The 27,806-nt window shown below is 47.7% G+C and overlaps 16 non-coding genes and 2 pseudogenes across 16 annotated transcripts; all 18 read right to left on the reverse strand.

Moving 5' to 3' along the window:
* Positions 1 to 966: 966 nt before the first annotated feature.
* Positions 967 to 1,157, reverse strand: LOC141186321 (U2 spliceosomal RNA). Its single transcript, XR_012260611.1, has one exon. It is a non-coding gene; the product is annotated as a U2 spliceosomal RNA (small nuclear RNA).
* Positions 1,158 to 2,278: 1,121 nt separating this feature from the next.
* On the reverse strand, positions 2,279 to 2,469 carry LOC141186323 (U2 spliceosomal RNA). The gene has a single exon (XR_012260613.1). It is a non-coding gene; the product is annotated as a U2 spliceosomal RNA (small nuclear RNA).
* A 1,124-nt stretch (positions 2,470 to 3,593) lies between these two features.
* Positions 3,594 to 3,784, reverse strand: LOC141186324 (U2 spliceosomal RNA). The gene has a single exon (XR_012260614.1). It is a non-coding gene; the product is annotated as a U2 spliceosomal RNA (small nuclear RNA).
* A 1,123-nt stretch (positions 3,785 to 4,907) lies between these two features.
* Positions 4,908 to 5,098, reverse strand: LOC141186325 (U2 spliceosomal RNA). Its single transcript, XR_012260615.1, has one exon. It is a non-coding gene; the product is annotated as a U2 spliceosomal RNA (small nuclear RNA).
* Positions 5,099 to 6,214: 1,116 nt separating this feature from the next.
* LOC141185628 (U2 spliceosomal RNA) lies at positions 6,215 to 6,396 on the reverse strand. Its single transcript, XR_012260271.1, has one exon. It is a non-coding gene; the product is annotated as a U2 spliceosomal RNA (small nuclear RNA).
* Positions 6,397 to 6,920: 524 nt separating this feature from the next.
* LOC141186106 (U2 spliceosomal RNA) lies at positions 6,921 to 7,036 on the reverse strand (annotated as a pseudogene).
* A 1,122-nt stretch (positions 7,037 to 8,158) lies between these two features.
* On the reverse strand, positions 8,159 to 8,349 carry LOC141186327 (U2 spliceosomal RNA). The gene has a single exon (XR_012260616.1). It is a non-coding gene; the product is annotated as a U2 spliceosomal RNA (small nuclear RNA).
* A 1,122-nt stretch (positions 8,350 to 9,471) lies between these two features.
* Positions 9,472 to 9,662, reverse strand: LOC141186328 (U2 spliceosomal RNA). The gene has a single exon (XR_012260617.1). It is a non-coding gene; the product is annotated as a U2 spliceosomal RNA (small nuclear RNA).
* Positions 9,663 to 10,786: 1,124 nt separating this feature from the next.
* Positions 10,787 to 10,977, reverse strand: LOC141186329 (U2 spliceosomal RNA). Its single transcript, XR_012260618.1, has one exon. It is a non-coding gene; the product is annotated as a U2 spliceosomal RNA (small nuclear RNA).
* A 1,123-nt stretch (positions 10,978 to 12,100) lies between these two features.
* On the reverse strand, positions 12,101 to 12,291 carry LOC141184508 (U2 spliceosomal RNA). Its single transcript, XR_012259256.1, has one exon. It is a non-coding gene; the product is annotated as a U2 spliceosomal RNA (small nuclear RNA).
* Positions 12,292 to 13,413: 1,122 nt separating this feature from the next.
* On the reverse strand, positions 13,414 to 13,604 carry LOC141186330 (U2 spliceosomal RNA). Its single transcript, XR_012260619.1, has one exon. It is a non-coding gene; the product is annotated as a U2 spliceosomal RNA (small nuclear RNA).
* Positions 13,605 to 14,724: 1,120 nt separating this feature from the next.
* On the reverse strand, positions 14,725 to 14,915 carry LOC141184147 (U2 spliceosomal RNA). Its single transcript, XR_012258930.1, has one exon. It is a non-coding gene; the product is annotated as a U2 spliceosomal RNA (small nuclear RNA).
* A 1,124-nt stretch (positions 14,916 to 16,039) lies between these two features.
* On the reverse strand, positions 16,040 to 16,230 carry LOC141186331 (U2 spliceosomal RNA). The gene has a single exon (XR_012260620.1). It is a non-coding gene; the product is annotated as a U2 spliceosomal RNA (small nuclear RNA).
* A 1,124-nt stretch (positions 16,231 to 17,354) lies between these two features.
* LOC141184780 (U2 spliceosomal RNA) lies at positions 17,355 to 17,545 on the reverse strand. The gene has a single exon (XR_012259503.1). It is a non-coding gene; the product is annotated as a U2 spliceosomal RNA (small nuclear RNA).
* A 1,120-nt stretch (positions 17,546 to 18,665) lies between these two features.
* On the reverse strand, positions 18,666 to 18,856 carry LOC141186332 (U2 spliceosomal RNA). Its single transcript, XR_012260621.1, has one exon. It is a non-coding gene; the product is annotated as a U2 spliceosomal RNA (small nuclear RNA).
* Positions 18,857 to 19,976: 1,120 nt separating this feature from the next.
* LOC141186333 (U2 spliceosomal RNA) lies at positions 19,977 to 20,167 on the reverse strand. The gene has a single exon (XR_012260622.1). It is a non-coding gene; the product is annotated as a U2 spliceosomal RNA (small nuclear RNA).
* A 1,121-nt stretch (positions 20,168 to 21,288) lies between these two features.
* On the reverse strand, positions 21,289 to 21,481 carry LOC141185682 (U2 spliceosomal RNA). The gene has a single exon (XR_012260318.1). It is a non-coding gene; the product is annotated as a U2 spliceosomal RNA (small nuclear RNA).
* A 5,562-nt stretch (positions 21,482 to 27,043) lies between these two features.
* LOC141186040 (U2 spliceosomal RNA) lies at positions 27,044 to 27,123 on the reverse strand (annotated as a pseudogene).
* Between the last annotated feature and the right edge of the window lie 683 nt (positions 27,124 to 27,806).

The raw sequence follows: 27,806 nt of genomic DNA on the forward strand, positions 1-27,806 counted from the left end.
GTTTTAGATCTGCATAACTCCACCTCTTTTAGCACAGTACCCTCAACCCCCGGCTGTTCCCACCCGCCTCAACACCGTTGGAAGGGAGGAGAACCAATTAAGGCGGGGGGGGGGGGTGGAACGAGCAGCTGTCTACCCTTAGCAGGAGGGTTGCTGATTAATTACCTCTCCTGCTGCTGCTGCTGCTGGCTGTCCAGCAGCAGACTGAAGGTTGCTGCTGCTGTGCGCAGGTATATAAAGGCTCAGAGCCTATTATGACACGCGCAGCCAGCGTTCCATTGCCACATTCCGTCTACTGCAGGCGGGATACCTGGATGGCTGAATGTCACTGAGAAGCTCACAGAGACCGCCATAAGCAACAGTTTAAAAGAATGCCACAGACTAATCAACCAAACTTTTTGGGTTGGTTGCTCTTTTATAGTCTGCAGGCATTAAATGAAAGAAGTCAGTGTTCCAGCAGAGGGAGACAACGTTTCAGAAAAGGCATTGTAGCAAACCAAAAAAGAAATTTTAAGCGCAGCAGAGTAACCGGCTCACATACCTGTTAGCTCAGGTGAGTTTAAAAGGCTGCTGTTGATAACAAGGGCATTTGCTAAATAGATGGTGTGTGTGCAACAATATACTGAAAGGTCAATTATATTGTGCAGCTTATCTAACCACCTGTAGTTATTTAGGTGAAAGCTCCAAAATGCTTGCCTAATATGTCTGTTTATCCAAAAGGAAGTATAGAGGGAGAGCTAGATAGATAGCATTGCATTACATTACATTACATGGCAATGCAATGCACAGTTGCTGAAGTTGAACCAAAATGAGCTTGTCATCTGGCTTCTGCAACTTTTAACATGAAAAATCCAATGAGGAGAAGAAAAGCAAAGCCAAAGAGTCCATCCCAAAATCCGACAAACAAGCAAAATGAACAAAAAGCATTGAATTCAATTCTTTCTGATTTTAGAAACTGCATTAAAGAAGGGGTGCACCGGTCCTGGAGATACTGCAATACCAGGTCAATGCGTGGAGTGGACAGAGCAAGCTCTTTTTCCATCTCCCTGTTCTAAAAATCCATTTAATATATGGTCCCCAGATAGGGGACGTATCAGATATTAAACTGATAAGAACAGATACTACACTTGATCTTAGCCAAAAGGCCGAGAAGCGATAACCAGAATTGGTTTCCGACTACGGTGCCACCCAAGGATTCTGAAAAGTCCATTTGTGGAGATGGCCACCTGGACTCCCGTTAAGAAGACATGCTGTCAACCTCTAGATCCCTCACATGCCTGCACTTTTCGGCTTGCTGCTGCTGCAATCCACGCGTTTTAGATCTGCATAACTCCACCTCTTTTAGCACAGTACCCTCAACCCCCGGCTGTTCCCACCCGCCTCAACACCGTTGGAAGGGAGGAGAACCAATTAAGGCGGGGGGGGGGTTGGAACGAGCAGCTGTCTACCCTTAGCAGGAGGGATGCTGATTAATTACCTCTCCTGCTGCTGCTGCTGCTGGCTGTCCAGCAGCAGACTGAAGGTGGCTGCTGCTGTGCGCAGGTATATAAAGGCTCAGAGCCTATTATGACACGCGCAGCCAGCGTTCCATTGCCACATTCCGTCTACTGCAGGCGGGATACCTGGATGGCTGAATGTCACTGAGAAGCTCACAGAGACCGCCATAAGCAACAGTTTAAAAGAATGCCACAGACTAATCAACCAAACTTTTTGGGTTGGTTTCTCTTTTATAGTCTGCAGGCATTAAATGAAAGAAGTCAGTGTTCCAGCAGAGGGAGACAACGTTTCAGAAAAGGCATTGTAGCAAACCAAAAAAGAAATTTTAAGCGCAGCAGAGTAACCGGCTCACATACCTGTTAGCTCAGGTGAGTTTAAAAGGCTGCTGTTGATAACAAGGGCATTTGCTAAATAGATGGTGTGTGTGCAACAATATACTGAAAGGTCAATTATATTGTGCAGCTTATCTCACCACCTGTAGTTATTTAGGTGAAAGCTCCAAAATGCTTGCCTAATATGTCTGTTTATCCAAAAGGAAGTATAGAGGGAGAGCTAGATAGATAGCATTGCATTACATTACATTACATGGCAATGCAATGCACAGTTGCTGAAGTTGAACCAAAATGAGCTTGTCATCTGGCTTCTGCAACTTTTAACATGAAAAATCCAATGAGGAGAAGAAAAGCAAAGCCAAAGAGTCCATCCCAAAATCCGACAAACAAGCAAAATGAACAAAAAGCATTGAATTCAATTCTTTCTGATTTTAGAAACTGCATTAAAGAAGGGGTGCACCGGTCCTGGAGATACTGCAATACCAGGTCAATGCGTGGAGTGGACAGAGCAAGCTCTTTTTCCATCTCCCTGTTCTAAAAATCCATTTAATATATGGTCCCCAGATAGGGGACGTATCAGATATTAAACTGATAAGAACAGATACTACACTTGATCTTAGCCAAAAGGCCGAGAAGCGATAACCAGAATTGGTTTCCGACTACGGTGCCACCCAAGGATTCTGAAAAGTCCATTTGTGGAGATGGCCACCTGGACTCCCGTTAAGAAGACATGCTGTCAACCTCTAGATCCCTCACATGCCTGCACTTTTCGGCTTGCTGCTGCTGCAATCCACGCGTTTTAGATCTGCATAACTCCACCTCTTTTAGCACAGTACCCTCAACCCCCGGCTGTTCCCACCCGCCTCAACACCGTTGGAAGGGAGGAGAACCAATTAAGGCGGGGGGGGGGGTGGAACGAGCAGCTGTCTACCCTTAGCAGGAGGGTTGCTGATTAATTACCTCTCCTGCTGCTGCTGCTGCTGCTGGCTGTCCAGCAGCAGACTGAAGGTGGCTGCTGCTGTGCGCAGGTATATAAAAGCTCAGAGCCTATTATGACACGCGCAGCCAGCGTTCCATTGCCACATTCCGTCTACTGCAGGCGGGATACCTGGATGGCTGAATGTCACTGAGAAGCTCACAGAGACCGCCATAAGCAACAGTTTAAAAGAATGCCACAGACTAATCAACCAAACTTTTTGGGTTGGTTTCTCTTTTATAGTCTGCAGGCATTAAATGAAAGAAGTCAGTGTTCCAGCAGAGGGAGACAACGTTTCAGAAAAGGCATTGTAGCAAACCAAAAAAGAAATTTTAAGCGCAGCAGAGTAACCAGCTCACATACCTGTTAGCTCAGGTGAGTTTAAAAGGCTGCTGTTGATAACAAGGGCATTTGCTAAATAGATGGTGTGTGTGCAACAATATACTGAAAGGTCAATTATATTGTGCAGCTTATCTCACCACCTGTAGTTATTTAGGTGAAAGCTCCAAAATGCTTGCCTAATATGTCTGTTTATCCAAAAGGAAGTATAGAGGGAGAGCTAGATAGATAGCATTGCATTACATTACATTACATGGCAATGCAATGCACAGTTGCTGAAGTTGAACCAAAATGAGCTTGTCATCTGGCTTCTGCAACTTTTAACATGAAAAATCCAATGAGGAGAAGAAAAGCAAAGCCAAAGAGTCCATCCCAAAATCCGACAAACAAGCAAAATGAACAAAAAGCATTGAATTCAATTCTTTCTGATTTTAGAAACTGCATTAAAGAAGGGGTGCACCGGTCCTGGAGATACTGCAATACCAGGTCAATGCGTGGAGTGGACAGAGCAAGCTCTTTTTCCATCTCCCTGTTCTAAAAATCCATTTAATATATGGTCCCCAGATAGGGGACGTATCAGATATTAAACTGATAAGAACAGATACTACACTTGATCTTAGCCAAAAGGCCGAGAAGCGATAACCAGAATTGGTTTCGGACTACGGTGCCACCCAAGGATTCTGAAAAGTCCATTTGTGGAGATGGCCACCTGGACTCCCGTTAAGAAGACATGCTGTCAACCTCTAGATCCCTCACATGCCTGCACTTTTCGGCTTGCTGCTGCTGCAATCCACGCGTTTTAGATCTGCATAACTCCACCTCTTTTAGCACAGTACCCTCAACCCCCGGCTGTTCCCACCCGCCTCAACACCGTTGGAAGGGAGGAGAACCAATTAAGGCGGGGGGGGGGTGGAACGAGCAGCTGTCTACCCTTAGCAGGAGGGTTGCTGATTAATTACCTCTCCTGCTGCTGCTGCTGCTGCTGGCTGTCCAGCAGCAGACTGAAGGTGGCTGCTGCTGTGGGCAGGTATATAAAAGCTCAGAGCCTATTATGACACGCGCAGCCAGCGTTCCATTGCCACATTCCGTCTACTGCAGGCGGGATACCTGGATGGCTGAATGTCACTGAGAAGCTCACAGAGACCGCCATAAGCAACAGTTTAAAAGAATGCCACAGACTAATCAACCAAACTTTTTGGGTTGGTTTCTCTTTTATAGTCTGCAGGCATTAAATGAAAGAAGTCAGTGTTCCAGCAGAGGGAGACAACGTTTCAGAAAAGGCATTGTAGCAAACCAAAAAAGAAATTTTAAGCGCAGCAGAGTAACCAGCTCACATACCTGTTAGCTCAGGTGAGTTTAAAAGGCTGCTGTTGATAACAAGGGCATTTGCTAAATAGATGGTGTGTGTGCAACAATATACTGAAAGGTAAATTATATTGTGCAGCTTATCTCACCACCTGTAGTTATTTAGGTGAAAGCTCCAAAATGCTTGCCTAATATGTCTGTTTATCCAAAAGGAAGTATAGAGGGAGAGCTAGATAGATAGCATTGCATTACATTACATTACATGGCAATGCAATGCACAGTTGCTGAAGTTGAACCAAAATGAGCTTGTCATCTGGCTTCTGCAACTTTTAACATGAAAAATCCAATGAGGAGAAGAAAAGCAAAGCAAAAGAGTCCATCCCAAAATCCGACAAACAAGCAAAATGAACAAAAAGCATTGAATTCAATTCTTTCTGATTTTAGAAACTGCATTAAAGAAGGGGTGCACCGGTCCTGGAGATACTGCAATACCAGGTCAATGCGTGGAGTGGACAGAGCAAGCTCTTTTTCCATCTCCCTGTTCTAAAAATCCATTTAATATATGGTCCCCAGATAGGGGACGTATCAGATATTAAACTGATAAGAACAGATACTACACTTGATCTTAGCCAAAAGGCCGAGAAGCGATTACCAGAATTGGTTTCCGACTACGGTGCCACCCAAGGATTCTGAAAAGTCCATTTGTGGAGATGGCCACCTGGACTCCCGTTAAGAAGACATGCTGTCAACCTCTAGATCCCTCACATGCCTGCACTTTTCGGCTTGCTGCTGCTGCAATCCACGCGTTTTAGATCTGCATAACTCCACCTCTTTTAGCACAGTACCCTCAACCCCCGGCTGTTCCCACCCGCCTCAACACCGTTGGAAGGGAGGAGAACCAATTAAGGCGGGGGGGGGTGGAACGAGCAGCTGTCTACCCTTAGCAGGAGGGTTGCTGATTAATTACCTCTCCTGCTGCTGCTGCTGGCTGTCCAGCAGCAGACTGAAGGTGGCTGCTGCTGTGCGCAGGTATATAAAGGCTCAGAGCCTATTATGACACGCGCAGCCAGCGTTCCATTGCCACATTCCGTCTACTGCAGGCGGGATACCTGGATGGCTGAATGTCACTGAGAAGCTCACAGAGACCGCCATAAGCAACAGTTTAAAAGAATGCCACAGACTAATCAACCAAACTTTTTGGGTTGGTTTCTCTTTTATAGTCTGCAGGCATTAAATGAAAGAAGTCAGTGTTCCAGCAGAGGGAGACAACGTTTCAGAAAAGGCATTGTAGCAAACCAAAAAAGAAATTTTAAGCGCAGCAGAGTAACCAGCTCACATACCTGTTAGCTCAGGTGAGTTTAAAAGGCTGCTGTTGATAACAAGTGCATTTGCTAAATAGATGGTGTGTGTGCAACAATATACTGAAAGGTCAATTATATTGTGCAGCTTATCTCACCACCTGTAGTTATTTAGGTGAAAGCTCCAAAATGCTTGCCTAATATGTCTGTTTATCCAAAAGGAAGTATAGAGGGAGAGCTAGATAGATAGCATTGCATTACATTACATTACATGGCAATGCAATGCACAGTTGCTGTAGTTGAACCAAAATGAGCTTGTCATCTGGCTTCTGCAACTTTTAACATGAAAAATCCAATGAGGAGAAGAAAAGCAAAGCCAAAGAGTCCATCCCAAAATCCGACAAACAAGCAAAATGAACAAAAAGCATTGAATTCAATTCTTTCTGATTTTAGAAACTGCAGTAAAGAAGGGGTGCACCGGTCCTGGAGATACTGCAATACCAGGTCAATGCGTGGAGTGGACAGAGCAAGCTCTTTTTCCATCTCCCTGTTCTAAAAATCCATTTAATATATGGTCCCCAGATAGGGGACGTATCAGATATTAAACTGATAAGAACAGATTTTTTGATTGAAGCTGCATCCAAGGCACTGAAAAATGTGACCGAAGTCACACCAAAACAGCGCACGAGGCGAGGATTCATGTGGACCCTTCCCGGAGGAGAGGGTCCCCAATAAACCATCCCCATCCCTCCGAGCCAGAAGGCCACAGCGAGGGTCAGGGATCTCCGATGCTCTCCCTAGCCGAAGCCGGAGAAGAGCCGTTTTCGTGCTCCCAGCTTCCATCTAGGCTGCCACCCTAGTGGAGCTGGAGCCTGTGTTGGTTTCTCAGCCCAAAGCTGACCGGACCTCCGACCGGGTTTATAAAAATTCCCCTTCCTAGCCCGGAGGCCAGGAATAGGGGGGGTTGCTCAGAAAGTATGATTGGCAAAGGTGCGGCGTGCTACGAAGCCAAGTCTTTCTGGGGTTCCCAGTCCCAGTAAGCTTGGACTCCCACCAGGGCGCCTACTCCTGGGGCACATTGCTCCAAAGCCCTCACACTTACCCAGCCTAGTGACTTCGATCCTGGAGGGCCATGTTTTCCATCAGATAACTCTATGAGCCACCTGGCGTACTAACAAGTGCACCAAACCAGTGTGTAATATGCATCAATTTACTAGGGCAGCCCAAGGACAAAACTGCCTTTTCAAAAGATACTACACTTGATCTTAGCCAAAAGGCCGAGAAGCGATAACCAGAATTGGTTTCCGACTACGGTGCCACCCAAGGATTCTGAAAAGTCCATTTGTGGAGATGGCCACCTGGACTCCCGTTAAGAAGACATGCTGTCAACCTCTAGATCCCTCACATGCCTGCACTTTTCGGCTTGCTGCTGCTGCAATCCACGCGTTTTAGATCTGCATAACTCCACCTCTTTTAGCACAGTACCCTCAACCCCCGGCTGTTCCCACCCGCCTCAACACCGTTGGAAGGGAGGAGAACCAATTAAGGCGGGGGGGGGGGGTGGAACGAGCAGCTGTCTACCCTTAGCAGGAGGGTTGCTGATTAATTACCTCTCCTGCTGCTGCTGCTGCTGGCTGTCCAGCAGCAGACTGAAGGTTGCTGCTGCTGTGCGCAGGTATATAAAGGCTCAGAGCCTATTATGACACGCGCAGCCAGCGTTCCATTGCCACATTCCGTCTACTGCAGGCGGGATACCTGGATGGCTGAATGTCACTGAGAAGCTCACAGAGACCGCCATAAGCAACAGTTTAAAAGAATGCCACAGACTAATCAACCAAACTTTTTGGGTTGGTTGCTCTTTTATAGTCTGCAGGCATTAAATGAAAGAAGTCAGTGTTCCAGCAGAGGGAGACAACGTTTCAGAAAAGGCATTGTAGCAAACCAAAAAAGAAATTTTAAGCGCAGCAGAGTAACCGGCTCACATACCTGTTAGCTCAGGTGAGTTTAAAAGGCTGCTGTTGATAACAAGGGCATTTGCTAAATAGATGGTGTGTGTGCAACAATATACTGAAAGGTCAATTATATTGTGCAGCTTATCTCACCACCTGTAGTTATTTAGGTGAAAGCTCCAAAATGCTTGCCTAATATGTCTGTTTATCCAAAAGGAAGTATAGAGGGAGAGCTAGATAGATAGCATTGCATTACATTACATTACATGGCAATGCAATGCACAGTTGCTGAAGTTGAACCAAAATGAGCTTGTCATCTGGCTTCTGCAACTTTTAACATGAAAAATCCAATGAGGAGAAGAAAAGCAAAGCCAAAGAGTCCATCCCAAAATCCGACAAACAAGCAAAATGAACAAAAAGCATTGAATTCAATTCTTTCTGATTTTAGAAACTGCATTAAAGAAGGGGTGCACCGGTCCTGGAGATACTGCAATACCAGGTCAATGCGTGGAGTGGACAGAGCAAGCTCTTTTTCCATCTCCCTGTTCTAAAAATCCATTTAATATATGGTCCCCAGATAGGGGACGTATCAGATATTAAACTGATAAGAACAGATACTACACTTGATCTTAGCCAAAAGGCCGAGAAGCGATAACCAGAATTGGTTTCCGACTACGGTGCCACCCAAGGATTCTGAAAAGTCCATTTGTGGAGATGGCCACCTGGACTCCCGTTAAGAAGACATGCTGTCAACCTCTAGATCCCTCACATGCCTGCACTTTTCGGCTTGCTGCTGCTGCAATCCACGCGTTTTAGATCTGCATAACTCCACCTCTTTTAGCACAGTACCCTCAACCCCCGGCTGTTCCCACCCGCCTCAACACCGTTGGAAGGGAGGAGAACCAATTAAGGCGGGGGGGGGGGTTGGAACGAGCAGCTGTCTACCCTTAGCAGGAGGGATGCTGATTAATTACCTCTCCTGCTGCTGCTGCTGCTGGCTGTCCAGCAGCAGACTGAAGGTGGCTGCTGCTGTGCGCAGGTATATAAAGGCTCAGAGCCTATTATGACACGCGCAGCCAGCGTTCCATTGCCACATTCCGTCTACTGCAGGCGGGATACCTGGATGGCTGAATGTCACTGAGAAGCTCACAGAGACCGCCATAAGCAACAGTTTAAAAGAATGCCACAGACTAATCAACCAAACTTTTTGGGTTGGTTTCTCTTTTATAGTCTGCAGGCATTAAATGAAAGAAGTCAGTGTTCCAGCAGAGGGAGACAACGTTTCAGAAAAGGCATTGTAGCAAACCAAAAAAGAAATTTTAAGCGCAGCAGAGTAACCGGCTCACATACCTGTTAGCTCAGGTGAGTTTAAAAGGCTGCTGTTGATAACAAGGGCATTTGCTAAATAGATGGTGTGTGTGCAACAATATACTGAAAGGTCAATTATATTGTGCAGCTTATCTCACCACCTGTAGTTATTTAGGTGAAAGCTCCAAAATGCTTGCCTAATATGTCTGTTTATCCAAAAGGAAGTATAGAGGGAGAGCTAGATAGATAGCATTGCATTACATTACATTACATGGCAATGCAATGCACAGTTGCTGAAGTTGAACCAAAATGAGCTTGTCATCTGGCTTCTGCAACTTTTAACATGAAAAATCCAATGAGGAGAAGAAAAGCAAAGCCAAAGAGTCCATCCCAAAATCCGACAAACAAGCAAAATGAACAAAAAGCATTGAATTCAATTCTTTCTGATTTTAGAAACTGCATTAAAGAAGGGGTGCACCGGTCCTGGAGATACTGCAATACCAGGTCAATGCGTGGAGTGGACAGAGCAAGCTCTTTTTCCATCTCCCTGTTCTAAAAATCCATTTAATATATGGTCCCCAGATAGGGGACGTATCAGATATTAAACTGATAAGAACAGATACTACACTTGATCTTAGCCAAAAGGCCGAGAAGCGATAACCAGAATTGGTTTCCGACTACGGTGCCACCCAAGGATTCTGAAAAGTCCATTTGTGGAGATGGCCACCTGGACTCCCGTTAAGAAGACATGCTGTCAACCTCTAGATCCCTCACATGCCTGCACTTTTCGGCTTGCTGCTGCTGCAATCCACGCGTTTTAGATCTGCATAACTCCACCTCTTTTAGCACAGTACCCTCAACCCCCGGCTGTTCCCACCCGCCTCAACACCGTTGGAAGGGAGGAGAACCAATTAAGGCGGGGGGGGGGGTGGAACGAGCAGCTGTCTACCCTTAGCAGGAGGGTTGCTGATTAATTACCTCTCCTGCTGCTGCTGCTGCTGCTGGCTGTCCAGCAGCAGACTGAAGGTGGCTGCTGCTGTGCGCAGGTATATAAAAGCTCAAAGCCTATTATGACACGCGCAGCCAGCGTTCCATTGCCACATTCCGTCTACTGCAGGCGGGATACCTGGATGGCTGAATGTCACTGAGAAGCTCACAGAGACCGCCATAAGCAACAGTTTAAAAGAATGCCACAGACTAATCAACCAAACTTTTTGGGTTGGTTTCTCTTTTATAGTCTGCAGGCATTAAATGAAAGAAGTCAGTGTTCCAGCAGAGGGAGACAACGTTTCAGAAAAGGCATTGTAGCAAACCAAAAAAGAAATTTTAAGCGCAGCAGAGTAACCAGCTCACATACCTGTTAGCTCAGGTGAGTTTAAAAGGCTGCTGTTGATAACAAGTGCATTTGCTAAATAGATGGTGTGTGTGCAACAATATACTGAAAGGTCAATTATATTGTGCAGCTTATCTCACCACCTGTAGTTATTTAGGTGAAAGCTCCAAAATGCTTGCCTAATATGTCTGTTTATCCAAAAGGAAGTATAGAGGGAGAGCTAGATAGATAGCATTGCATTACATTACATTACATGGCAATGCAATGCACAGTTGCTGAAGTTGAACCAAAATGAGCTTGTCATCTGGCTTCTGCAACTTTTAACATGAAAAATCCAATGAGGAGAAGAAAAGCAAAGCCAAAGAGTCCATCCCAAAATCCGACAAACAAGCAAAATGAACAAAAAGCATTGAATTCAATTCTTTCTGATTTTAGAAACTGCATTAAAGAAGGGGTGCACCGGTCCTGGAGATACTGCAATACCAGGTCAATGCGTGGAGTGGACAGAGCAAGCTCTTTTTCCATCTCCCTGTTCTAAAAATCCATTTAATATATGGTCCCCAGATAGGGGACGTATCAGATATTAAACTGATAAGAACAGATACTACACTTGATCTTAGCCAAAAGGCCGAGAAGCGATAACCAGAATTGGTTTCGGACTACGGTGCCACCCAAGGATTCTGAAAAGTCCATTTGTGGAGATGGCCACCTGGACTCCCGTTAAGAAGACATGCTGTCAACCTCTAGATCCCTCACATGCCTGCACTTTTCGGCTTGCTGCTGCTGCAATCCACGCGTTTTAGATCTGCATAACTCCACCTCTTTTAGCACAGTACCCTCAACCCCCGGCTGTTCCCACCCGCCTCAACACCGTTGGAAGGGAGGAGAACCAATTAAGGCGGGGGGGGGGTGGAACGAGCAGCTGTCTACCCTTAGCAGGAGGGTTGCTGATTAATTACCTCTCCTGCTGCTGCTGCTGCTGCTGGCTGTCCAGCAGCAGACTGAAGGTGGCTGCTGCTGTGGGCAGGTATATAAAAGCTCAGAGCCTATTATGACACGCGCAGCCAGCGTTCCATTGCCACATTCCGTCTACTGCAGGCGGGATACCTGGATGGCTGAATGTCACTGAGAAGCTCACAGAGACCGCCATAAGCAACAGTTTAAAAGAATGCCACAGACTAATCAACCAAACTTTTTGGGTTGGTTTCTCTTTTATAGTCTGCAGGCATTAAATGAAAGAAGTCAGTGTTCCAGCAGAGGGAGACAACGTTTCAGAAAAGGCATTGTAGCAAACCAAAAAAGAAATTTTAAGCGCAGCAGAGTAACCAGCTCACATACCTGTTAGCTCAGGTGAGTTTAAAAGGCTGCTGTTGATAACAAGGGCATTTGCTAAATAGATGGTGTGTGTGCAACAATATACTGAAAGGTCAATTATATTGTGCAGCTTATCTCACCACCTGTAGTTATTTAGGTGAAAGCTCCAAAATGCTTGCCTAATATGTCTGTTTATCCAAAAGGAAGTATAGAGGGAGAGCTAGATAGATAGCATTGCATTACATTACATTACATGGCAATGCAATGCACAGTTGCTGAAGTTGAACCAAAATGAGCTTGTCATCTGGCTTCTGCAACTTTTAACATGAAAAATCCAATGAAGAGAAGAAAAGCAAAGCCAAAGAGTCCATCCCAAAATCCGACAAACAAGCAAAATGAACAAAAAGCATTGAATTCAATTCTTTCTGATTTTAGAAACTGCATTAAAGAAGGGGTGCACCGGTCCTGGAGATACTGCAATACCAGGTCAATGCGTGGAGTGGACAGAGCAAGCTCTTTTTCCATCTCCCTGATCTAAAAATCCATTTAATATATGGTCCCCAGATAGGGGACGTACCAGATATTAAACTGATAAGAACAGATACTACACTTGATCTTAGCCAAAAGGCCGAGAAGCGATAACCAGAATTGGTTTCCGACTACGGTGCCACCCAAGGATTCTGAAAAGTCCATTTGTGGAGATGGCCACCTGGACTCCCGTTAAGAAGACATGCTGTCAACCTCTAGATCCCTCACATGCCTGCACTTTTCGGCTTGCTGCTGCTGCAATCCACGCGTTTTAGATCTGCATAACTCCACCTCTTTTAGCACAGTACCCTCAACCCCCGGCTGTTCCCACCCGCCTCAACACCGTTGGAAGGGAGGAGAACCAATTAAGGCGGGGGGGGGTGGAACGAGCAGCTGTCTACCCTTAGCAGGAGGGTTGCTGATTAATTACCTCTCCTGCTGCTGCTGCTGCTGCTGGCTGTCCAGCAGCAGACTGAAGGTGGCTGCTGCTGTGCGCATGTATATAAAGGCTCAGAGCCTATTATGACACGCGCAGCCAGCGTTCCATTGCCACATTCCGTCTACTGCAGGCGGGATACCTGGATGGCTGAATGTCACTGAGAAGCTCACAGAGACCGCCATAAGCAACAGTTTAAAAGAATGCCACAGACTAATCAACCAAACTTTTTGGGTTGGTTTCTCTTTTATAGTCTGCAGGCATTAAATGAAAGAAGTCAGTGTTCCAGCAGAGGGAGACAACGTTTCAGAAAAGGCATTGTAGCAAACCAAAAAAGAAATTTTAAGCGCAGCAGAGTAACCAGCTCACATACCTGTTAGCTCAGGTGAGTTTAAAAGGCTGCTGTTGATAACAAGGGCATTTGCTAAATAGATGGTGTGTGTGCAACAATATACTGAAAGGTCAATTATATTGTGCAGCTTATCTCACCACCTGTAGTTATTTAGGTGAAAGCTCCAAAATGCTTGCCTAATATGTCTGTTTATCCAAAAGGAAGTATAGAGGGAGAGCTAGATAGATAGCATTGTATTACATTACATTACATGGCAATGCAATGCACAGTTGCTGAAGTTGAACCAAAATGAGCTTGTCATCTGGCTTCTGCAACTTTTAACATGAAAAATCCAATGAGGAGAAGAAAAGCAAAGCCAAAGAGTCCATCCCAAAATCCGACAAACAAGCAAAATGAACAAAAAGCATTGAATTCAATTCTTTCTGATTTTAGAAACTGCATTAAAGAAGGGGTGCACCGGTCCTGGAGATACTGCAATACCAGGTCAATGCGTGGAGTGGACAGAGCAAGCTCTTTTTCCATCTCCCTGTTCTAAAAATCCATTTAATATATGGTCCCCAGATAGGGGACGTATCAGATATTAAACTGATAAGAACAGATACTACACTTGATCTTAGCCAAAAGGCCGAGAAGCGATAACCAGAATTGGTTTCCGACTACGGTGCCACCCAAGGATTCTGAAAAGTCCATTTGTGGAGATGGCCACCTGGACTCCCGTTAAGAAGACATGCTGTCAACCTCTAGATCCCTCACATGCCTGCACTTTTCGGCTTGCTGCTGCTGCAATCCACGCGTTTTAGATCTGCATAACTCCACCTCTTTTAGCACAGTACCCTCAACCCCCGGCTGTTCCCACCCGCCTCAACACCGTTGGAAGGGAGGAGAACCAATTAAGGCGGGGGGGGGGTGGAACGAGCAGCTGTCTACCCTTAGCAGGAGGGTTGCTGATTAATTACCTCTCCTGCTGCTGCTGCTGCTGGCTGTCCAGCAGCAGACTGAAGGTGGCTGCTGCTGTGCGCAGGTATATAAAGGCTCAGAGCCTATTATGACACGCGCAGCCAGCGTTCCATTGCCACATTCCGTCTACTGCAGGCGGGATACCTGGATGGCTGAATGTCACTGAGAAGCTCACAGAGACCGCCATAAGCAACAGTTTAAAAGAATGCCACAGACTAATCAACCAAACTTTTTGGGTTGGTTTCTCTTTTATAGTCTGCAGGCATTAAATGAAAGAAGTCAGTGTTCCAGCAGAGGGAGACAACGTTTCAGAAAAGGCATTGTAGCAAACCAAAAAAGAAATTTTAAGCGCAGCAGAGTAACCAGCTCACATACCTGTTAGCTCAGGTGAGTTTAAAAGGCTGCTGTTGATAACAAGGGCATTTGCTAAATAGATGGTGTGTGTGCAACAATATACTGAAAGGTCAATTATATTGTGCAGCTTATCTCACCACCTGTAGTTATTTAGGTGAAAGCTCCAAAATGCTTGCCTAATATGTCTGTTTATCCAAAAGGAAGTATAGAGGGAGAGCTAGATAGATAGCATTGCATTACATTACATTACATGGCAATGCAATGCACAGTTGCTGAAGTTGAACCAAAATGAGCTTGTCATCTGGCTTCTGCAACTTTTAACATGAAAAATCCAATGAGGAGAAGAAAAGCAAAGCCAAAGAGTCCATCCCAAAATCCGACAAACAAGCAAAATGAACAAAAAGCATTGAATTCAATTCTTTCTGATTTTAGAAACTGCATTAAAGAAGGTGTGCACCGGTCCTGGAGATACTGCAATACCAGGTCAATGCGTGGAGTGGACAGAGCAAGCTCTTTTTCCATCTCCCTGTTCTAAAAATCCATTTAATATATGGTCCCCAGATAGGGGACGTATCAGATATTAAACTGATAAGAACAGATACTACACTTGATCTTAGCCAAAAGGCCGAGAAGCGATAACCAGAATTGGTTTCCGACTACGGTGCCACCCAAGGATTCTGAAAAGTCCATTTGTGGAGATGGCCACCTGGACTCCCGTTAAGAAGACATGCTGTCAACCTCTAGATCCCTCACATGCCTGCACTTTTCGGCTTGCTGCTGCTGCAATCCACGCGTTTTAGATCTGCATAATTCCACCTCTTTTAGCACAGTACCCTCAACCCCCGGCTGTTCCCACCCGCCTCAACACCGTTGGAAGGGAGGAGAACCAATTAAGGCGGGGGGGGGGGTGGAACGAGCAGCTGTCTACCCTTAGCAGGAGGGTTGCTGATTAATTACCTCTCCTGCTGCTGCTGCTGCTGCTGGCTGTCCAGCAGCAGACTGAAGGTGGCTGCTGCTGTGCGCATGTATATAAAGGCTCAGAGCCTATTATGACACGCGCAGCCAGCGTTCCATTGCCACATTCCGTCTACTGCAGGCGGGATACCTGGATGGCTGAATGTCACTGAGAAGCTCACAGAGACCGCCATAAGCAACAGTTTAAAAGAATGCCACAGACTAATCAACCAAACTTTTTGGGTTGGTTTCTCTTTTATAGTCTGCAGGCATTAAATGAAAGAAGTCAGTGTTCCAGCAGAGGGAGACAATGTTTCAGAAAAGGCATTGTAGCAAACCAAAAAAGAAATTTTAAGCGCAGCAGAGTAACCAGCTCACATACCTGTTAGCTCAGGTGAGTTTAAAAGGCTGCTGTTGATAACAAGGGCATTTGCTAAATAGATGGTGTGTGTGCAACAATATACTGAAAGGTCAATTATATTGTGCAGCTTATCTCACCACCTGTAGTTATTTAGGTGAAAGCTCCAAAATGCTTGCCTAATATGTCTGTTTATCCAAAAGGAAGTATAGAGGGAGAGCTAGATACATAGCATTGCATTACATTACATTACATGGCAATGCAATGCACAGTTGCTGAAGTTGAACCAAAATGAGCTTGTCATCTGGCTTCTGCAACTTTTAACATGAAAAATCCAATGAGGAGAAGAAAAGCAAAGCCAAAGAGTCCATCCCAAAATCCGACAAACAAGCAAAATGAACAAAAAGCATTGAATTCAATTCTTTCTGATTTTAGAAACTGCATTAAAGAAGGGGTGCACCGGTCCTGGAGATACTGCAATACCAGGTCAATGCGTGGAGTGGACAGAGCAAGCTCTTTTTCCATCTCCCTGTTCTAAAAATCCATTTAATATATGGTCCCCAGATAGGGGACGTATCAGATATTAAACTGATAAGAACAGATACTACACTTGATCTTAGCCAAAAGGCCGAGAAGCGATAACCAGAATTGGTTTCCGACTACGGTGCCACCCAAGGATTCTGAAAAGTCCATTTGTGGAGATGGCCACCTGGACTCCCGTTAAGAAGACATGCTGTCAACCTCTAGATCCCTCACATGCCTGCACTTTTCGGCTTGCTGCTGCTGCAATCCACGCGTTTTAGATCTGCATAACTCCACCTCTTTTAGCACAGTACCCTCAACCCCCGGCTGTTCCCACCCGCCTCAACACCGTTGGAAGGGAGGAGAACCAATTAAGGCGGGGGGGGGGGGGGTGGAACGAGCAGCTGTCTACCCTTAGCAGGAGGGTTGCTGATTAATTACCTCTCCTGCTGCTGCTGCTGCTGGCTGTCCAGCAGCAGACTGAAGGTGGCTGCTGCTGTGCGCAGGTATATAAAGGCTCAGAGCCTATTATGACACGCGCAGCCAGCGTTCCATTGCCACATTCCGTCTACTGCAGGCGGGATACCTGGATGGCTGAATGTCACTGAGAAGCTCACAGAGACCGCCATAAGCAACAGTTTAAAAGAATGCCACAGACTAATCAACCAAACTTTTTGGGTTGGTTTCTCTTTTATAGTCTGCAGGCATTAAATGAAAGAAGTCAGTGTTCCAGCAGAGGGAGACAATGTTTCAGAAAAGGCATTGTAGCAAACCAAAAAAGAAATTTTAAGCGCAGCAGAGTAACCAGCTCACATACCTGTTAGCTCAGGTGAGTTTAAAAGGCTGCTGTTGATAACAAGGGCATTTGCTAAATAGATGGTGTGTGTGCAACAATATACTGAAAGGTCAATTATATTGTGCAGCTTATCTCACCACCTGTAGTTATTTAGGTGAAAGCTCCAAAATGCTTGCCTAATATGTCTGTTTATCCAAAAGGAAGTATAGAGGGAGAGCTAGATAGATAGCATTGCATTACATTACATTACATGGCAATGCAATGCACAGTTGCTGAAGTTGAACCAAAATGAGCTTGTCATCTGGCTTCTGCAACTTTTAACATGAAAAATCCAATGAGGAGAAGAAAAGCAAAGCCAAAGAGTCCATCCCAAAATCCGACAAACAAGCAAAATGAACAAAAAGCATTGAATTCAATTCTTTCTGATTTTAGAAACTGCATTAAAGAAGGGGTGCACCGGTCCTGGAGATACTTCAATACCAGGTCAATGCGTGGAGTGGACAGAGCAAGCTCTTTTTCCATCTCCCTGTTCTAAAAATCCATTTAATATATGGTCCCCAGATAGGGGACGTATCAGATATTAAACTGATAAGAACAGATACTACACTTGATCTTAGCCAAAAGGCCGAGAAGCGATAACCAGAATTGGTTTCCGACTACGGTGCCACCCAAGGATTCTGAAAAGTCCATTTGTGGAGATGGCCACCTGGACTCCCGTTAAGAAGACATGCTGTCAACCTCTAGATCCCTCACATGCCTGCACTTTTCGGCTTGCTGCTGCTGCAATCCACGCGTTTTAGATCTGCATAACTCCACCTCTTTTAGCACAGTACCCTCAACCCCCGGCTGTTCCCACCCGCCTCAACACCGTTGGAAGGGAGGAGAACCAATTAAGGCGGGGGGGGGGTGGAACGAGCAGCTGTCTACCCTTAGCAGGAGGGTTGCTGATTAATTACCTCTCCTGCTGCTGCTGCTGCTGGCTGTCCAGCAGCAGACTGAAGGTGGCTGCTGCTGTGCGCAGGTATATAAAGGCTCAGAGCCTATTATGACACGCGCAGCCAGCGTTCCATTGCCACATTCCGTCTACTGCAGGCGGGATACCTGGATGGCTGAATGTCACTGAGAAGCTCACAGAGACCGCCATAAGCAACAGTTTAAAAGAATGCCACAGACTAATCAACCAAACTTTTTGGGTTGGTTGCTCTTTTATAGTCTGCAGGCATTAAATGAAAGAAGTCAGTGTTCCAGCAGAGGGAGACAACGTTTCAGAAAAGGCATTGTTGCAAACCAAAAAAGAAATTTTAAGCGCAGCAGAGTAACCAGCTCACATACCTGTTAGCTCAGGTGAGTTTAAAAGGCTGCTGTTGATAACAAGGGCATTTGCTAAATAGATGGTGTGTGTGCAACAATATACTGAAAGGTCAATTATATTGTGCAGCTTATCTCACCACCTGTAGTTATTTAGGTGAAAGCTCCAAAATGCTTGCCTAATATGTCTGTTTATCCAAAAGGAAGTATAGAGGGAGAGCTAGATAGATAGCATTGCATTACATTACATTACATGGCAATGCAATGCACAGTTGCTGAAGTTGAACCAAAATGAGCTTGTCATCTGGCTTCTGCAACTTTTAACATGAAAAATCCAATGAGGAGAAGAAAAGCAAAGCCAAAGAGTCCATCCCAAAATCCGACAAACAAGCAAAATGAACAAAAAGCATTGAATTCAATTCTTTCTGATTTTAGAAACTGCATTAAAGAAGGGGTGCACCGGTCCTGGAGATACTGCAATACCAGGTCAATGCGTGGAGTGGACAGAGCAAGCTCTTTTTCCATCTCCCTGTTCTAAAAATCCATTTAATATATGGTCCCCAGATAGGGGACGTATCAGATATTAAACTGATAAGAACAGATACTACACTTGATCTTAGCCAAAAGGCCGAGAAGCGATAACCAGAATTGGTTTCCGACTACGGTGCCACCCAAGGATTCTGAAAAGTCCATTTGTGGAGATGGCCACCTGGACTCCCGTTAAGAAGACATGCTGTCAACCTCTAGATCCCTCACAAGCCTGCACTTTTCGGCTTGCTGCTGCTGCAATCCACGCGTTTTAGATCTGCATAACTCCACCTCTTTTAGCACAGTACCCTCAACCCCCGGCTGTTCCCACCCGCCTCAACACCGTTGGAAGGGAGGAGAACCAATTAAGGCGGGGGGGGGGTGGAACGAGCAGCTGTCTACCCTTAGCAGGAGGGTTGCTGATTAATTACCTCTCCTGCTGCTGCTGCTGCTGGCTGTCCAGCAGCAGACTGAAGGTGGCTGCTGCTGTGCGCAGGTATATAAAGGCTCAGAGCCTATTATGACACGCGCAGCCAGCGTTCCATTGCCACATTCCGTCTACTGCAGGCGGGATACCTGGATGGCTGAATGTCACTGAGAAGCTCACAGAGACCGCCATAAGCAACAGTTTAAAAGAATGCCACAGACTAATCAACCAAACTTTTTGGGTTGGTTTCTCTTTTATAGTCTGCAGGCATTAAATGAAAGAAGTCAGTGTTCCAGCAGAGGGAGACAACGTTTCAGAAAAGGCATTGTAGCAAACCAAAAAAGAAATTTTAAGCGCAGCAGAGTAACCAGCTCACATACCTGTTAGCTCAGGTGAGTTTAAAAGGCTGCTGTTGATAACAAGGGCATTTGCTAAATAGATGGTGTGTGTGCAACAATATACTGAAAGGTCAATTATATTGTGCAGCTTATCTCACCACCTGTAGTTATTTAGGTGAAAGCTCCAAAATGCTTGCCTAATATGTCTGTTTATCCAAAAGGAAGTATAGAGGGAGAGCTAGATAGATAGCATTGCATTACATTACATTACATGGCAATGCAATGCACAGTTGCTGAAGTTGAACCAAAATGAGCTTGTCATCTGGCTTCTGCAACTTTTAACATGAAAAATCCAATGAGGAGAAGAAAAGCAAAGCCAAAGAGTCCATCCCAAAATCCGACAAACAAGCAAAATGAACAAAAAGCATTGAATTCAATTCTTTCTGATTTTAGAAACTGCATTAAAGAAGGGGTGCACCGGTCCTGGAGATACTGCAATACCAGGTCAATGCGTGGAGTGGACAGAGCAAGCTCTTTTTCCATCTCCCTGTTCTAAAAATCCATTTAATATATGGTCCCCAGATAGGGGACGTATCAGATATTAAACTGATAAGAACAGATACTACACTTGATCTTAGCCAAAAGGCCGAGAAGCGATAACCAGAATTGGTTTCCGACTACGGTGCCACCCAAGGATTCTGAAAAGTCCATTTGTGGAGATGGCCACCTGGACTCCCGTTAAGAAGACATGCTGTCAACCTCTAGATCCCTCACATGCCTGCACTTTTCGGCTTGCTGCTGCTGCAATCCACGCGTTTTAGATCTGCATAACTCCACCTCTTTTAGCACAGTACCCTCAACCCCCGGCTGTTCCCACCCGCCTCAACACCGTTGGAAGGGAGGAGAACCAATTAAGGCGGGGGGGGGGGTGGAACGAGCAGCTGTCTACCCTTAGCAGGAGGGTTGCTGATTAATTACCTCTCCCGCTGCTGCTGCTGCTGGCTGTCCAGCAGCAGACTGAAGGTGGCTGCTGCTGTGCGCAGGTATATAAAGGCTCAGAGCCTGTTATGACACGCGCAGCCAGCGTTCCATTGCCACATTCCGTCTACTGCAGGCGGGATACCTGGATGGCTGAATGTCACTGAGAAGCTCACAGAGACCGCCATAAGCAACAGTTTAAAAGAATGCCACAGACTAATCAACCAAACTGTTTGGGTTGGTTTCTCTTTTATAGTCTGCAGGCATTAAATGAAAGAAGTCAGTGTTCCAGCAGAGGGAGACAACGTTTCAGAAAAGGCATTGTAGCAAACCAAAAAAGAAATTTTAAGCGCAGTAGAGTAACCAGCTCACATACCTGTTAGCTCAGGTGAGTTTAAAAGGCTGCTGTTGATAACAAGGGCATTTGCTAAATAGATGGTGTGTGTGCAACAATATACTGAAAGGTCAATTATATTGTGCAGCTTATCTCACCACCTGTAGTTATTTAGGTGAAAGCTCCAAAATGCTTGCCTAATATGTCTGTTTATCCAAAAGGAAGTATAGAGGGAGAGCTAGATAGATAGCATTGCATTACATTACATTACATGGCAATGCAATGCACAGTTGCTGAACTTGAACCAAAATGAGCTTGTCATCTGGCTTCTGCAACTTTTAACATGAAAAATCCAATGAGGAGAAGAAAAGCAAAGCCAAAGAGTCCATCCCAAAATCCGACAAACAAGCAAAATGAACAAAAAGCATTGAATTCAATTCTTTCTGATTTTAGAAACTGCATTAAAGAAGGGGTGCACCGGTCCTGGAGATACTGCAATACCAGGTCAATGCGTGGAGTGGACAGAGCAAGCTCTTTTTCCATCTCCCTGTTCTAAAAATCCATTTAATATATGGTCCCCAGATAGGGGACGTATCAGATATTAAACTGATAAGAACAGATTTTTTGATTGAATATATCTTTTATTAGCACAAAAAATAAGTTAACAGACAGTGTACAGTGCCGCAGCCCAGTACACACAGAATTCTACATCATATTTACATAGCATGAGGATACGACGCACTAACTAGACACATCACACCCCTATGCTACACAAAACACTCAATCTGAAAGAAAAAGCATGTCAATCAATACAGTACGACGAACCGTGATAAGGGATGGGGATTGGGAAAAAGGGGATGGGGAGGGGAAAATCACAGGCCCGAAGCTTTATTGAAAGACAAGACACATAAGGGGAGAGGGGGAGGAGGGGTTTAGTCCTCGTCCTCGTCCTCCGGACCGTCCATGATGGAATAGTCTCTGAGCAGGCTGTGGATCAGCCTGCGGCAGTCCTGGATGGACATCCTCTCCCTCCTCAAGATGAGCCGGTTCCTGGCGACCCAAACGGCATCCTTGAAGCAGTTCATAAGGCGCCAAGCCTCCTGGATGGCTCCGACGGTATGAACCCCAGGGAAGAGTCCGTAAAGCACAGAATGGTGCGATAGGCTCGCCCTGGGGACAGAGTTCCTCAGGTCGTCCTCAAGTGCAGTCAATAGGCGCTGTGCAAATCCGCAGTCCCAAAAAGTGTGCAAAGATGTTTCCTCCACGAAGGGGCACCTTGGGCAGTACCGGATCTTGCACAGGGTCCGGGCATGCATGAATGACCGGACGGGCAGTCCGCCCTGAATCGCCATCCACGACAAGTCCTTGTGCCCGTTGGTCAGCCTGTCAGACGACACATTTGTCCACACAGTCTCCAGCGTGTCCTGGTGAAGTCCTGTGATGTTCTCCACGTCATCCTTGGCTCTGATTAGCTTGTGGATAGTTTTGGGCTTCCACAAGTCGGGCTTGAGTCCCTCCAGTTGATGCTCCCCCACAAATCGAACGACGTCTCCGTAGAACCATGGCGTCGTCCAGTTGTAGGGGAAGGAGCTGTCCCACTTGTCCCAGCCGAGTCGCCTCCAAAGAGGAAGCAGGAAGAAGCGAGACATGGACCTGCCCGCGGAGCCATTCTTGACTTGCAAAGTCCGGCGGACACAATCACACACAAAAGAGGATCGCAGGAGGGTGGGGATATCTGGAACGCCCTTCCCACCCTTGCGAGGCTCCTTGTACATGACGGCCCGCCTGACTCTGTCCATCTTGGATCCCCAGACAAAGTGAAACACTGTCCTAGTAATGGCCCTGCACACAGTGACGTGTGGGGGCCAGGCCTGCGCCGTGTACTGCAAGACGGGCAGGACCTCATTACGCAGGACGAGTGCCTTACCCTCACAAGTGAGGTGTCTGAGGCTCCAGAGTCCGATCCGTTGCTTCACCTTGGCCAAGCGTTCTTGCCAGGACTTGAGGGCCGCTCCTTCCTTCCCGAACCAGACTCCCAGCACCTTGAGGAAATCCGGTTGAATGTTGAAGGGGAAGGGGGCGGAGGAGGCCGGCTGCCAATCCCCGAAGAGCATGGCTTCCGACTTCCTGCAGTTGACTTTGGCCCCTGAAGCCCGGCCGAACCTCTCACACGTCTGGACGAGGGCGTCGACTGAACCACGATCAGCGCAGAAGACGGTGACGTCGTCCATGTAGAGCGAGCACTTGACCTCGTGTCGTCCCGGACCCGGTGCGGTGATCCCTCTGATCTCTCCATTCTGCCGGATAGCCTCTGCGAAGAGTTCTATAACACAAACAAAAAGAAGAGGTGATAGAGGGCAGCCTTGTCTGACCCCAGAGAGGACAGGGAAGGGGTCAGTCTTCCAGCCGTTCACCAACACCGAGCTGTGGATATCAAAATACATCAGACGGACATACGAACAAAACATGTTACCCAAACCTAACCGGTGCAGAGCTCGGCCCATGAACTCGTGGGAAACCCGGTCGAAGGCCTTCTCCTGATCCAAGGAGACCAGGGCCGCGTGTGCGCGGCGGACCTTGATGTACTCGACCGTGTCCCGCACGAGAGCGAGGCTGTCTGCGATGCGACGTCCAGGGATGCCGCAGGTCTGGTCCGGGTGGATGATCCGTCCGATGACCGTCTTAAGTCGTGTCGCCATCGTCTTGGCCAGGATCTTGTAGTCCACGTTGAGCAGAGTGATGGGACGCCAATTCCTCAGGTCGCACCTCTCTCCCTTCCGCTTGTACAGGATCGTGACCATTCCTTCCCTCAAAGATGGAGGCATTCTACCCTCCACCACCATCTCCTCGTACAGGTCCAACAGGTCCGGACAGATGAGGTCTCCCAGCGCTACATAGAGCTCCGCTGGAAGACCATCACTGCCCGGGGTCCTGCCGGTCCTAAAGGATTTAGCGGCAGAGAGCAATTCGCCCACCATCAGAGGTTTGTCCAAGGCTGCCGTGCCCGCAGGATCAAGATGGTTAGTGATACCTGACAGGAACTTATCAGCAGCGTCGGGGTCGGTAGTCTTGTGGGAGTAGAGTTCGCTGTAGAAGTCGCTGACGACCCTCATCACGTCCTCCTTCCCACGTCGCATGTTTCCGCTCTCGTCTCGCAGCTCGTTCAGGGGCGTGTGACCGGCATGAAGTTTCCTGAAAAAGAATGAGTTACATTTCTCACCCTTCTCCAGATTCTCCACTTTGGAACGGAAGATGATTCGCTTGGACTCCTCCTCAAAGTGCCTTTTCAGGCTCTTCTTGGTCTCCTCCAGCTCCTCCCTCACGTCCCAGCCGCAGTGAAGAAGGTCCTGCAGCGACCGCAGCTCGCGCTGCAGCCCTCTGAAGTCCCTCCTCTTCTCACACTCCTGTTGTCGACCCTTGGCCTGAAAGAAACAGCGAAACTCAAGTTTAACATATTCCCACCAATCAGAGACTGTTTGGAAGCTACCCTTGTAGGACTGCCACATTGCGTAGGCTGCTCTCAGCTCCTCCACGACTTCATCCTGAGCCAGCAGAGCACAATTCAGCTTCCAGGAGCCGGGGCCGGACGGAAAACCGTCGCCGAGGACACCTTGTAAGTGAATGGCTCTGTGGTCGGAGAAGAAGCAGGAGACCATCGAGTGCCTACTCTGCCTGACTGCCCGAGAGGTGAACACAAAGTCAATCCTGGAGCGGAGTGAGCCATCGGGTCGGCTCCACGAATAGTTCGTGGAGCCTCTCCCCATGGAGCCCACCACGTCCTGAAGAGAGGCCTCGGTTACCATCTCGATGAGCAGCTTGGACGTGATGTCCAACTTGGCAGATGTGCCAGAACTACGACCGTCCTCCTCGATGGGGCAGTTGAAATCCCCGGCCATCACTAAGGTCCTGGTGGTGGCAAGCTGAAGCCGCAGGGTCTGGAAAAGCTCCAAACGCTCATTCTTCAGTGGGGACGCATACACGTTGATGAACCTGACAGGTTCCCCCGCCCAGTTGCCATCTACAACAAGAGCCCTGCCGCAGATGAGCTCCTGGACGGACTCAAGCGTGAATGCGCCCCCCCTGATCAGAATTGCGACCCCCGCAGACTTGCAGTCACCCCCACCGGACCAGTAGGATGGACCGTGGGACCACTCCCTGGCCAGATGTTTGAAGGACCTAGAGGAGGGAAGGGAACATTCCTGCAACATATAAACATCACACAACTGGGAAGTAAGGAAGGCATAAATAGTCTGACGTCTGAACTTGTCCTTGATGCTCCTGACATTAATGGAAAATAAGTTAATATTAGCCATCATGTAGGGAAAAAAGAAAAAGTTAGCACAGGCAATACACCTTAGTTACCACTCCGGTCGGGTGGTCCCTCGTCGGTGTTGACTGCTGGTGACGGGATCACCAGCAGGCCCTCTTCCTCCATCTGGTCAAGCAGCGCGGCCTCAATCTCGGCGTCCACCAGTTCCTCCTCTTCTGGCTCGGCCACCAGGGTCTCAACCATGTGCTCCATCTCTTCTGGCTCAGGGAGGGTATCCTCCTTTTCGCCTACGAAATCCAGAATCTTCTTTTTGGAGGATTCAGTAGCAGGGCTGTCCTCCACCTTCCTCTTTCCCCGGGTTGGAACTGGGGAGACAAGAAGGGGAAAATCCTCCTCGGAATAGATAGCGGCGGGTGGAGGAAAGGTTAATTCCACCGCTACCATGGTCTGGGGAGGGAGAGTGGCTGTCGGGGCAGGGGAAAGGACACCTGCTGAGGAGTAGGGGAAGGAGGAAGAGGAAGTGGAATCCTCAGCAGGGGTGGCCGGGGTGGGGGGGGATTGGACGGGGGTGGCAGGGGGAGGGATCGAGAGAGGGGTGACAGAACTCTTACCCTCCTTTGACTTTTTCTTCTGCTTCGGAGCTGCTGGGACCGTCGCTGGGGCTTTGGCCACCGACTCCTTGACCGCTTTGGCCTTGGTCGTCTCGGCCTTGGCCGCTGTGGCCTTGGTCGTCGCGTCCTTGACCTTCACAGGCCTGGTCGTCGGGGCCTTGTCCTCCGTAGCTGGGGTCGTCGCAACCACCGATGCCCAGGATCTCTCACGCCTGGGGCAATCCTTGTACAGATGAGCCGCCAGCCCACACAGGTTGCAGGACGTCTTCTTCGGGCAGTCCTTCGAGCTGTGTCCCGTCACTCGACAAATCCTGCAGGCATCCTCCTTGCAGTCCTTCATCTCGTGGCCGTTCTTGCCGCATCTCCTGCAGTTCCGCGGCATGTCCGGGTAATAGATGAGGCCGTAGGAGTTGCCCAGGGAGAATGTCGGGGGCAGGTGCCGAAGTCCGTCTGAGTACGCCAGGTCCCTGTGAAGTCTAACGGTCACCGACCACTTACCTGTCCAGAAGCCGAGTCCATTCAGGATGTGAGAGGGTTCCTTCACAACCAAACAGAAGCGTCTCAGGAAGGTACAGATGTCTTGGCCTGGGGTGTGCGGGTTGCGCATGGAGACCGTGATCCTCCTTTCATCCCTCTGGATAGGGCAGCTACCTGTAAAGGCAGAGAAAGAATTATCCGGTCCTTTTGCGCTTACCATTTCCCAGAACCTCCTGCAGGTGTTCACAGTGGCGAAGGTGACGAAGAAGATCCCCGTCAAGAAGGTCTGGATGCTGAGGGTGTCCGACCTGGAGAAGCCTCGATCCAGCAGCATCTTCTGGCAGAACACGTCCGAGGACATGTCCGGCACCCTCCCATCCACTTCCTTCAGCTTCAGGGCCACCGTCTGCCGCATCCATGGCTCCAGGGCTGGAGCTTCGTGGCGGGGCTTCTGGGGTCCCTTCTGCTGGCCAGTCGTGGAGGCAGAGTCCTTGGGGTCAGAATCGGCTCCTGGCTGGGCCCTCCTGGCTGTCCCCAGCTCCAGGCTCTTCTTTTCGGCCTTCCTCGCAGCGCTTGCCATGGCTTTCCTCCTGCAGTTACTTCTTGGAGCTGGATCTGGAACTCTTCCCGGAATGGGTGGAGCTATGCAGATTCTTCTCCCGTCGTGTTCTGGACAAATTCCCCGAAAGGTCTTTGTCTCGATGATTTTCTTCCTCGAAGATTCCACAGGACAGCCCGATTCTTCTCCGAGTCTTCGTCTTCTTCTGGATTCTTTAGAACTTCTTCCTCCCACCGATATCCGCCTTCGTTCTCTGATGTCAGCTGGGCTCCGAAGCTCTTCTCCTTCCGAGTTCGATCGCTCTCATCAAGTGTAGATCGTAGCTCTTGTGTTCTTAAAAGAACAGATACTACACTTGATCTTAGCCAAAAGGCCGAGAAGCGATAACCAGAATTGGTTTCCGACTACGGTGCCACCCAAGGATTCTGAAAAGTCCATTTGTGGAGATGGCCACCTGGACTCCCGTTAAGAAGACATGCTGTCAACCTCTAGATCCCTCACATGCCTGCACTTTTCGGCTTGCTGCTGCTGCAATCCACGCGTTTTAGATCTGCATAACTCCACCTCTTTTAGCACAGTACCCTCAACCCCCGGCTGTTCCCACCCGCCTCAACACCGTTGGAAGGGAGGAGAACCAATTAAGGCGGGGGGGGGGGTGGAACGAGCAGCTGTCTACCCTTAGCAGGAGGGTTGCTGATTAATTACCTCTCCTGCTGCTGCTGCTGGCTGTCCAGCAGCAGACTGAAGGTGGCTGCTGCTGTGCGCAGGTATATAAAGGCTCAGAGCCTATTATGACACGCGCAGCCAGCGTTCCATTGCCACATTCCGTCTACTGCAGGCGGGATACCTGGATGGCTGAATGTCACTGAGAAGCTCACAGAGACCGCCATAAGCAACAGTTTAAAAGAATGCCACAGACTAATCAACCAAACTTTTTGGGTTGGTTTCTCTTTTATAGTCTGCAGGCATTAAATGAAAGAAGTCAGTGTTCCAGCAGAGGGAGACAACGTTTCAGAAAAGGCATTGTAGCAAACCAAAAAAGAAATTTTAAGCGCAGCAGAGTAACCA

The sequence above is a fragment of the Phyllobates terribilis genome, unplaced genomic scaffold (assembly GCF_046119375.1).
Source record: "Phyllobates terribilis strain yellow unplaced genomic scaffold, ASM4611937v1 Scaffold_40__1_contigs__length_11209783, whole genome shotgun sequence".
Taxonomy (NCBI): Eukaryota; Metazoa; Chordata; class Amphibia; order Anura; family Dendrobatidae; genus Phyllobates; species Phyllobates terribilis.